Raw genomic sequence first — 10,718 nt, forward strand, 5'->3', positions numbered from 1 at the left:
TCTATTGTTTTATTGCTATTGAAACTAATGCTCAGGGTGCTGTTAGTTCTGTCAGATTGATTCTGCTTTTTTTCCCCCTCTGTCTGAGGTATTGCTGCTCAGAAATGGGGATTTTGAGAGCCACATGCTGGGTAAATGGATGGGGTGTGACCTGCACCACATGACTGAAAATAAATTGGAGCATCACAGAATCATGACTGCCAGAAATGCCACTGCAGGGGGGATGCAAGCCTGGTGAGGCTGGTGCTACATACTAAAAATCTGGTAAAGAACAGCCTGTTACCCTGCGGAGGACTCTGAAACATCCCATCTAACTCTAGACCTTGGCCTTAAGATGGACTTTGCACGAATATCCTCTTTTTTGTAACTGCTTGTAATGCTGTAACTGTTAGAATGGCATAAGCAGTAGGCCATTCCTCTGAGTCTCGTCTGTTTGATGTTTCGTCCTCAAAAACAACAGAGGGAGTTTTTCACCACTGTTTATGTGCTTGCTCAGGGAGGTTGGTAAGGTTAGACCTTACCTATATAAAGGCCAGCTTTGTTGTGATTTGGCACTATATAAATAAACTGAGTTGACTGACTTTCATTACACTTCTCTCTAGAGCAGGGGTGGCCAAGTTCGGTCCTCGAGAGCCACATTCCTGACACTCTTAGTTGTCTCCCTGCTCCAACACACCTGAATCCAATAAAAACTCGTTAGCAGACTTTTAATGAGCCTTTCATTGGATTCAGGTGTGTTGGAGCAGGGAGACAACTAAGAGTGTCAGGAAGGTGGCTCTCGAGGACCGAACTTGGCTACCCCTGCTCTAGAGCATATCTCCATCCGGAACTGCTCCCAGCTCTCACTACAGATCACAATGACATCAGCAAACTTCATACTGTATGGAGACCCCTGTCTGAACTCATCCATCAATTTGTCCATCACCACTGCAATCAAGAAAGAGTTTGGAGCTGATCCTTGATGTAATCCCACCTGCTAGGACTGCAACTTTATACAAACATCGAATTTTGTATGTACCACAGTTTTGAGGTCATGGAGGTTTTCCGTACAGTGGAAGCAAAAACCACAACTGCTTGACATTTTGTCCAACAAAACTGGGAGGTAGGTGTCTTAACAGGGTTCAGTTACTTTCAGCATACATTTGTGCGCTCAACAACAGAGTATGGTCTGCTACCACAAAAACACCTTTAGCATTTATTATTGTTTTGTTTTGGTTTGAAATCTCCCTTTTGCATATGAACCACCATAGGGGTTGCACTATTACGCTTGCCTCATTTTGCCAACATTTACAGTCAGGTGTAATTCTGTTTGGTTGCATTACAATTTGGGCAGTGCTCATAAAGTGAACATTAAAAATGCATTCAATACTCAATCAATCAATCAATCAATTTTATTTATATAGCGCCAAATCACAACAAACAGTTGCCCCAAGGCGCTTTATACTGTAAGGCAAGGCCATACAATAATTACGTAAAAACCCCAACGGTCAAAACGACCCCCTGTGAGCAAGCACTTGGCGACAGTGGGAAGGAAAAACTCCCTTTTAACAGGAAAAAAACCTCCAGCAGAACCAGGCTCAGGGAGGGGCAGTCTTCTGCTGGGACTGGTTGGGGCTGAGGGAGAGAACCAGGAAAAAGACATGCTGTGGAGGGGAGCAGAGATCAATCACTAATGATTAAATGCAGAGTGGTGCATACAGAGCAAAAAGAGAAAGAAACACTCAGTGCATCATGGGAACCCCCCAGCAGTCTAAGTCTAAAGCAGCATAACTAAGGGATGGTTCAGGGTCACCTGATCCAGCCCTAACTATAAGCTTTAGCAAAAAGGAAAGTTTTAAGCCTAATCTTAAAAGTAGAGAGGGTGTCTGTCTCCCTGATCTGAATTGGGAGCTGGTTCCACAGGAGAGGAGCCTGAAAGCTGAAGGCTCTGCCTCCCATTCTACTCTTACAAACCCTAGGAACTACAAGTAAGCTTGCAGTCTGAGAGCGAAGTGCTCTATTGGGGTGATATGGTACTATGAGGTCCCTAAGATAAGATGGGACCTGATTATTCAAAACCTTATAAGTAAGAAGAAGAATTTTAAATTCTATTCTAGAATTAACAGGAAGCCAATGAAGAGAGGCCAATATGGGTGAGATATGCTCTCTCCTTCTAGTCCCCGTTAGTACTCTAGCTGCAGCATTTTGAATTAACTGAAGGCTTTTCAGGGAACTTTTAGGACAACCTGATAATAATGAATTACAATAGTCCAGCCTAGAGGAAATAAATGCATGAATTAGTTTTTCAGCATCACTCTGAGACAAGACCTTTCTAATTTTAGAGATATTGCGTAAATGCAAAAAAGCAGTCCTACATATTTGTTTAATATGCGCATTGAATGACATATCCTGATCAAAAATGACTCCAAGATTTCTCACAGTATTACTAGAGGTCAGGGTAATGCCATACAGAGTAAGGATCTGGTTAGACACCATGTTTCTAAGATTTGTGGGGCCAAGTACAATAACTTCAGTTTTATCTGACTTTAAAAGCAGGAAATTAGAGGTCATCCATGTCTTTATGTCTGTAAGACAATCCTGCAGTTTAGCTAATTGGTGTGTGTCCTCTGGCTTCATGGATAGATAAAGCTGGGTATCATCTGTGTAACAATGAAAATTTAAGCAATGCAGTCTAATAATACTGCCTAAGGGAAACATGTATAAAGTGAATAAAATTGGTCCTAGCACAGAACCTTGTGGAACTCCATAATTAACCTTAGTCTGTGAAGAAGATTCCCCATTTACATGAACAAATTGTAATCTATTAGATAAATATGATTCAAACCACCACAGCGCAGTGCCTTTAATACCTATGGCATGCTCTAATCTCTGTAATAAAATTTTATGGTCAACAGTATCAAAAGCAGCACTGAGGTCTAACAGAACAAGCACAGAGATGAGTCCACTGTCTGAGGCCATAAGAAGATCATTTATAACCTTCACTAATGCTGGTTCTGTACTATGATGAATTCTAAAACCTGACTGAAACTCTTCAAATAGACCATTCCTCTGCAGATGATCAGTTAGCTGTTTTACAACTACCCTTTCAGGAATTTTTGAGAGAAAAGGAAGGTTGGAGATTGGCCTATAATTACCTAAGATAGCTGGGTCAAGTGATGGCTTTTTAAGTAATGGTTTAATTACTGCCACCTCAAAAGCCTGTGGTACATAGCCAACTAATAAAGATAGATTGATCATATTTAAGATCGAAGCATTAAATAATGGTAGGGCTTCCTTGAGCAGCCTGGTAAGAATGGGGTCTAATAGACATGTTGATGGTTTGGATGAAGTAACTAATGAAAATAACTCAGACAGAACAATCGGAGAGAAAGAGTCTAACCAAATACCGGCATCACTGAAAGCAGCCAAAGATAACGATACGTCTTTGGGATGGTTATGAGTAATTTTTTCTCTAATAGTTAAAATTTTATTAGCAAAGAAAGTCATGAAGTCATTACTAGTTAAAGTTAAAGGAATACTCGGCTCAATAGAGCTCTGACTCTTTGTCAGCCTGGCTACAGTGCTGAAAAGAAACCTGGGGTTGTTCTTATTTTCTTCAATTAGTGATGAGTAGTAAGATGTCCTAGCTTTACGGAGGGCTTTTTTATAGAGCAACAGACTCTTTTTCCAGGCTAAGTGAAGATCTTCTAAATTAGTGAGACGCCATTTCCTCTCCAACTTACGGGTTATCTGCTTTAAGCTGCGAGTTTGTGAGTTATACCACGGAGTCAGGCACTTCTGATTTAAGGCTGTCTTTTTCAGAGGAGCTACAGCATCCAAAGTTGTCTTCAATGAGGATGTAAAACTATTGACGACATACTCTATCTCACTTACAGAGTTTAGGTAGCTACTCTGCACTGTGTTGGTATATGGCATTAGAGAACATAAAGAAGGAATCATATCCTTAAACCTAGTTACAGCGCTTTCTGAAAGACTTCTAGTGTAATGAAACTTATTCCCCACTGCTGGGTAGTCCATCAGAGTAAATGTAAATGTTATTAAGAAATGATCAGACAGAAGGGAGTTTTCAGGGAATACTGTTAAGTCTTCAATTTCCATACCATAAGTCAGAACAAGATCTAAGATATGATTAAAGTGGTGGGTGGACTCATTTACATTTTGAGCAAAGTCAATTGAGTCTAATAATAGATTAAATGCAGTGTTGAGGCTGTCATTCTCAGCATCTGTGTGGATGTTAAAATCGCCCACTATAATTATCTTATCTGAGCTAAGCACTAAGTCAGACAAAAGGTCTGAAAATTCACAGAGAAACTCACAGTAACGACCAGGTGGACGATAGATAATAACAAATAAAACTGGTTTTTGGGACTTCCAATTTGGATGGACAAGACTAAGAGTCAAGCTTTCAAATGAATTAAAGCTCTGTCTGGGTTTTTGATTAATTAATAAGCTGGAATGGAAGATTGCTGCTAATCCTCCGCCTCGGCCCGTGCTACGAGCATTCTGGCAGTTAGTGTGACTCGGGGGTGTTGACTCATTTAAACTAACATATTCATCCTGCTGTAACCAGGTTTCTGTAAGGCAGAATAAATCAATATGTTGATCAATTATTATATCATTTACTAACAGGGACTTAGAAGAGAGAGACCTAATGTTTAATAGACCACATGTAAACTGTTTTAGTCTGTGGTGCAGTTGAAGGTGCTATATTATTTTTTCTTTTTGAAGTTTTATGCTTAAATAGATTTTTGCTGGTTATTGGTGGTCTGGGAGCAGGCACCGTCTCTACAGGGATGGGGTAATGAGGGGATGGCAGGGAGAAAGAAGCTGCAGAGAGGTGTGTAAGACTACAACTCTGCTTCTTGGTCCCATCCCTGGATAGTCACGGTTTGGAGGATTTAAGAAAATTGGCCAGATTTCTAGAAATGAGAGCTGCTCCATCCAAAGTGGGATGGATGCCATCTCTCCTAACAAGACCAGGTTTTCCCCAGAAGCTTTGTCAATTATCTATGAAGCTCACCTCATTTTTTGGACACCACTCAGACAGCCAGCAATTCAAGGAAAACATGCGGCTAAACATGTCACTCCCGGTCTGATTGGGGAGGGGCCCAGAGAAAACTACAGAGTCCGACATTGTTTTTGCAAAGTTACACACCGATTCAATGTTAATTTTAGTGACCTCCGATTGGCGTAACCGGGTGTCATTACTGCCGACCTGAATTACAATCTTACCAAATTTACGCTTAGCCTTAGCCAGCAGTTTCAAATTTCCTTCAATGTCGCCTGCTCTGGCCCCCGGAAGACAATTGACTATGGTTGCTGGTGTCGCTAACTTCACATTTCTCAAAACAGAGTCACCAATAACCAGAGTTTGATCCTCGGCGGGTGTGTCGTCGAGTGGGGAAAAACGGTTAGAGATGTGAACGGGTTGGCGGTGTACACGGGGCTTCTGTTTAGAACTACGCTTCCTCCTCACAGTCACCCAGTCGGCCTGCTTTCCCGGCTGCTCGGGATCTGCCAGAGGGAAACTAACGGCGGCTAAGCTACCTTGGTCCGCACCGACTACAGGGGCCTGGCTAGCTGTAGAATTTTCCACAGTGCGGAGCCGAGTCTCCAATTCGCCCAGCCTGGCCTCCAAAGCTACGAATAAGCTACACTTATTACAAGTACCATTACTGCTAAAGGAGGCCGAGGAATAACTAAACATTTCACACCCAGAGCAGAAAAGTGCAGGAGAGACAGGAGAAGCCGCCAAGCTAAACCGGCTAAGAGCTAGTAGCTGCGCTAAGCTAGCGGATTCCTAAAAACACACAAAGTGAATAATGTGTAAATAATTTAGAGGTGATTCAGCAGAGGGAGTGCTTTAGTTAAGGCACGTGAAGATTACACTGTGAAACAAATCAGACTGGGCAAACTAAGTAATAAATGCATATAGTGGGGTAAAAAAGTATTGAGTCAGCCCTTAATTGTGCAAGTTCCCCTATTTAGAAAGATGAGAGAGGTCTGTAATTTTCATCATAGCTACACTTCAACTATGAGAGACAAAATGAGAAAAAAAATCGAGGAAATCACATTGTAGGATTTTTAAAGAATTTATTTGTAAATTATGATGGAAAATAAGTATTTGGTCAATAACAAAAGTTCAGTTCAATAATTTGTAACATAATCTTTGTTGGCAATGACAGAGGTCAAACATTTCCTGTAAGTCTTCACCAGGTTTCCACACATTGTAGCTGGTATTTTGGCCCATTCCTCCATGCAGATCTCCTCTAGAGCAGTGATGTTTTGGGGCTGTTGCTGGGCAACACGGACTTTCAACTCCCTCCACAACTTTTCTATGGGGTTGAGGCCTGGAGACTGGCTAGGCCGCTCCAGGACCTTGAAATGCTTTTTACAGAGCCACTCCTTCTTTTCCCGAGCGGTGTGTTTGGGGTCACTGTCATATTGGAAGACCCAGCCACGTTGCATCTTTAATGCTGTCACTGATGGAAGGAGGTTTTGACTTAAAATCTCATGATACATGGCCCCGTTCATTCTTCCCTTAACACAGATCAGTCGTCCTGTCCCCTTTGCAGAAAAACAACCCCAAAGCATGATGTTTCCACCCCATGCATCACAGTAGGTAAGGTGTTCTTGGAATGCAACTCAGCATTTTTAATTTAATTAATTTAATTAGCTTGTAATGTGCCAAATCACAGCAAAAGCCGTCTCAAGGTGCCTTACATGAAACAATTCAACATAAAATTTAGATAAATAATTAAAAATGAATAAAAAAATTCAAATACATAATTAAAAACAGAAGTAAAAGAATAAAACTGATTAAAAAAAATAAAAACTATTCATAAGAAAGAGAATAAAAATAGGTTTTCAGTCTTGACTTAAAAATGTCCACGGACTCCGACTGCCTCACGGTCGCAGGAAGACTGTTCCACAGGGTGGGTGCACGATATGAAAAGGTTCTTTGACCCACTGACTGAGCATTCTTCTTCCTCCAAACACAATGAGTTGAGTTTTTACTAAAAAGTTCTATTTTGGTTTCATCTGACCACATGATATTCTCCCAATCCTCTTCTGGATCAACCTAATGCTCTCTGGCAAACTCCAGACGTGCCTGGACATGTACTGCCTTAAGCAGGGGGATACACCTGACACTGCAGGATTTGAGTCCCTCTCTGCGTAGTGTGTAGCCTTTGTTACTTTGGTCCCAGCTCTCTGCAAGTCATTCATCAGCTCCCTTTGTGTAGTTCTGGGATTTTTGTTCACCATTATCATGATCATTTTGACCCCATGGGATGACATGTTGCATGGAGCCCCAGATCAAGGGAGATTATCAATGGTCTTGTATGTCTTCCATTTTCTTACAATTGCTCCCACAGTTGATTTATTCACACCACCCTGCTTGACTATTGCAGATTCACTCTTCCCAGCCTGGTGCAGGTCTACAATTTTCTTCCTGGTGTTCTCCAACAGCTCTTTGGTCTGGGCCATGGTTGAGTTTGGAGTCTGACTGTTTGAGGCTGTGGATAGGTGTCTTTTATACAGATACAAGTTCAAACACGTGCCAGTAATACAGGTAATGAGTGGTGGACAGAAGAGCTTCTTAAAGAAGAAGTTACTGGTCTGTGAGAGCCAGAAATGTTACTTGTTAGTGGGTGACCAAATACTTATTTTCCACCATAATTTACAAATACATTCTTTAAAAATCCTACAATTTGATTTCCTGGATTTTTTTCTCATTTTGTCTGAGATCTCATAGTTGAAGTGTACCTATGATGAAAACTACAGACCTCCCTCATCTTTCTAAGTCAGAGAACTTGCACAATCAGGGGCTGACTTAACACTTTTTTACCCCACTGTAGCTTGCAACACAACCGTATCCCACTGGTTTTACTTCTCCTGAAAAGGCACACAGCTGCCACAGAGAATATATTTCTACCTCCAGAGATATACCTCACCAGACCATAACTGACCCACCAAACAGGACATGCTGAATAATGTTTGAGGCATCATCACATTCTCCACGGTGTCTCCAGTCCCTTTCACGTCTGTCACGTGCTCAGGTTGAACCTGCTCTCATCTGTGAAAAGCGCAGGACACCAGTGGCGCACCTGCCAGTTCTGGTGTTCTATGGCAAATGCTAATTGACTTTGTGTGTGTGTGTGTGTGTGTGTGTGTGTGTGTGTGTGTGTGTGTGTGTGTGTGTGTGTGTGTGTGTGTGTGTGTGTGTGTGTGTGTGTGTGTGTGTTTCTGCATGACTAAATAGTTTACTTGAGACAAGTCAAGACTTGTAACTATAGTGACGTAGAGCATGACAAATGTGGGTGGAGGATACTTGGAAGTTTGTGGTTTATGGTGGAAGCCTTTCTTCCTTCTCCTTTCCTTGCCCTGTACTGGTCATGACAGTGAAGTGGAGAGAAATAATGGAAGAGAGGAAGATGACAACTCCAGTCAAGTGATCAGCATATGATTTTGGCAGCTTATTATTGCTGAAATCAGCAAGATTAATCTTAATGGCACCACAAAACATATCCTCCTGTGGTTAGAGAGTATACTTACTCAACTCAGCCATCACACAGCTGTATCTGAATGTGGTGAAAGTGTTAACTTGTAGAGACACTCACTTATTTTAGTAGTGACAATCATGTCTCTGAGTCCTGAGCTTAAGGGATTGAGTGGTTGTGAGACTCCAGCTCTAATCAGTAACCAAAGGTGAAAGCTGGGTGTCTTTGGTACTCGTTCTCTTTGGCGGATCCTTGGGTGCCACTGGAATTTATGTTGTGTCAAACCAACTGTAACTTAAAATGTCAAATGAGCTCACTATGTTGAATAAAAAAAAAAAAAGAATTATGGAAATATTGATGCATTTCATTTTATTTTTGGTGCCATATACCCATAAAATTAAGTAATCAACATGGGGAAATTATCATGATTTCACCTGCCTCTGATAAATGGTCAGAAACCCTAAGCTGTGAAGAATATGAACTTTGGTAATATCATCTCAAGTCATATCCCTAAAATGAAAGGAAGAAAATGTAATTTTTTACAGTGTAAAATCAGTGTTTTTGTGGATTTTGATGGTGCATACATCAAAATGGTTAAAATTTGTATTTTGCAAGGATGTAATCAAATGACTCGTGTTGGTTTTTAGGTGGACAGATTTTCCAAATTTAATATTTTGAGGATAAAAGTGAGTGTTTTTTTTATATATATAGTGCGTATCGTACAAACAGCACAAGCGAAGCCCAGCACAGTGTGAGAATGTTCTTCAAAGCATGAGGGATCTAACCAGAGGTTTTATCCTTTCCTTTTGTGTAGCCAGGAGAAAATTCTTAAAGCGTGGTTCCTCTCCAAAATTTGTGGAACCAGCCATGTTTGTGGTTTGTGCCAAGGTGTCGTGCCATGCTAAGCTAAGCTGCTACATACAGGATTCCGGCCAGTCTCACTGAGGAAATTTACAGACTATAAGCCACTACTTTTTTCGTACGTTTTGAACACTGCGGCTTAAACAATGATTCGGCTAATTTATGGATTTTTACAGGCTTTCATGTCATTTACTCATAAGTCGAAATACGTCTGTCAATGCTGTCCATTAATTGGCTGAAAGCCGCGGTCCTCATGTGGAGAAAATTCACACACAGAGTAAATAAATTGTCTTGCCTGTTTGTGGAATTCATCATTATACGATCCTGAAGAAAAATAACCCACATAAAGCCTCCTGAGTTTGGAACACAATATCCACATGTGGCTGAAAACGTTCCTGTGTGAGTTTGACACTTTGTGCTGCAGTTCCTCCGCCAGAGCTCACATCAGGGTTTCAGCAACAGAGACTGTCCATCAGGTTGGTGAGTTTCAGCCCTTGTTGTGGGTGTTCAGGCCGATGGGAGACCGTCTCGGTCCGCGACAGATGTAATGTGTTTGCGGAATGTCTGTGGTGGTGCGTTCGGACTCTCTGCTCTCCTCCACAAGCTGCACTTTGGGCCAGAAGTTGAGTCACTATGCGCTTCATTCATTAATGGCTCAGTTACCACAGGCAATGGATATTCTGTCTGAGCGTGTGGAAATTATCCCATGATCCACAATGAAAAAATAAAATTACTCTGTTTTGCCTCCGTGTGTTGCGGAGATGCCGCGTGACACCGCTCGCGTGTGTGTGTGTGTGTGCCTCCACACCATGCTCCTCCAATATTTACATGTTCCACCTTTTGGGGGGGGGGGCATTTACAGCTTGTATTTGTGTATGTCGCCAGTACGGCTTTATTTAAAAGTTAAAAAATAGTGTGGAGAGTGAAAAGTCTGTTTAGCTCAGTGTCACATATTGTAGATAAAAACAGAAACAGGCTCATAGCTGATAACACAGAGATGCTTCTTTTCATCAAAATGAATCTGCCCCTCACATTTACAAAAAAGGCTTTTAGTCCTGACAGATATAGATAGTGATGGACAGTTTCAAGTTCAGTTATTGGTGTTGTATATTTTGTAGTGCTGAAGTCCACAGGTTACATTTACAGTAGTGTTCAGAATAATAGTAGTGCTATGTGACTAAAAAGATTAATCCAGGTTTTGAGTATATTTCTTATTGTTACATGGGAAACAAGGTACCAGTAGATTCAGTAGATTCTCACAAATCCACCAAGACCAAGCATTCATGATATGCACACTCTTAAGGCTATGAAATTGGGCTATTAGTGAAAAAGTAGAAAAGGGGGTGTTCACAATAA

The 10,718-nt window shown here is 41.3% G+C and overlaps 1 long non-coding RNA gene across 1 annotated transcript; it reads left to right on the forward strand.

Moving 5' to 3' along the window:
• The first annotated feature begins 467 nt into the window (after window positions 1-467).
• On the forward strand, window positions 468-9,557 carry LOC117522276. The gene is made up of 3 exons (XR_004564189.1): window positions 468-478; window positions 6,923-6,925; window positions 9,448-9,557. It is a non-coding gene; the product is annotated as an uncharacterized LOC117522276 (long non-coding RNA).
• Window positions 9,558-10,718: the final 1,161 nt, after the last annotated feature.

The sequence above is a fragment of the Thalassophryne amazonica genome, chromosome 12 (genome assembly GCF_902500255.1).
Source record: "Thalassophryne amazonica chromosome 12, fThaAma1.1, whole genome shotgun sequence".
NCBI lineage: Eukaryota > Metazoa > Chordata > Actinopteri > Batrachoidiformes > Batrachoididae > Thalassophryne > Thalassophryne amazonica.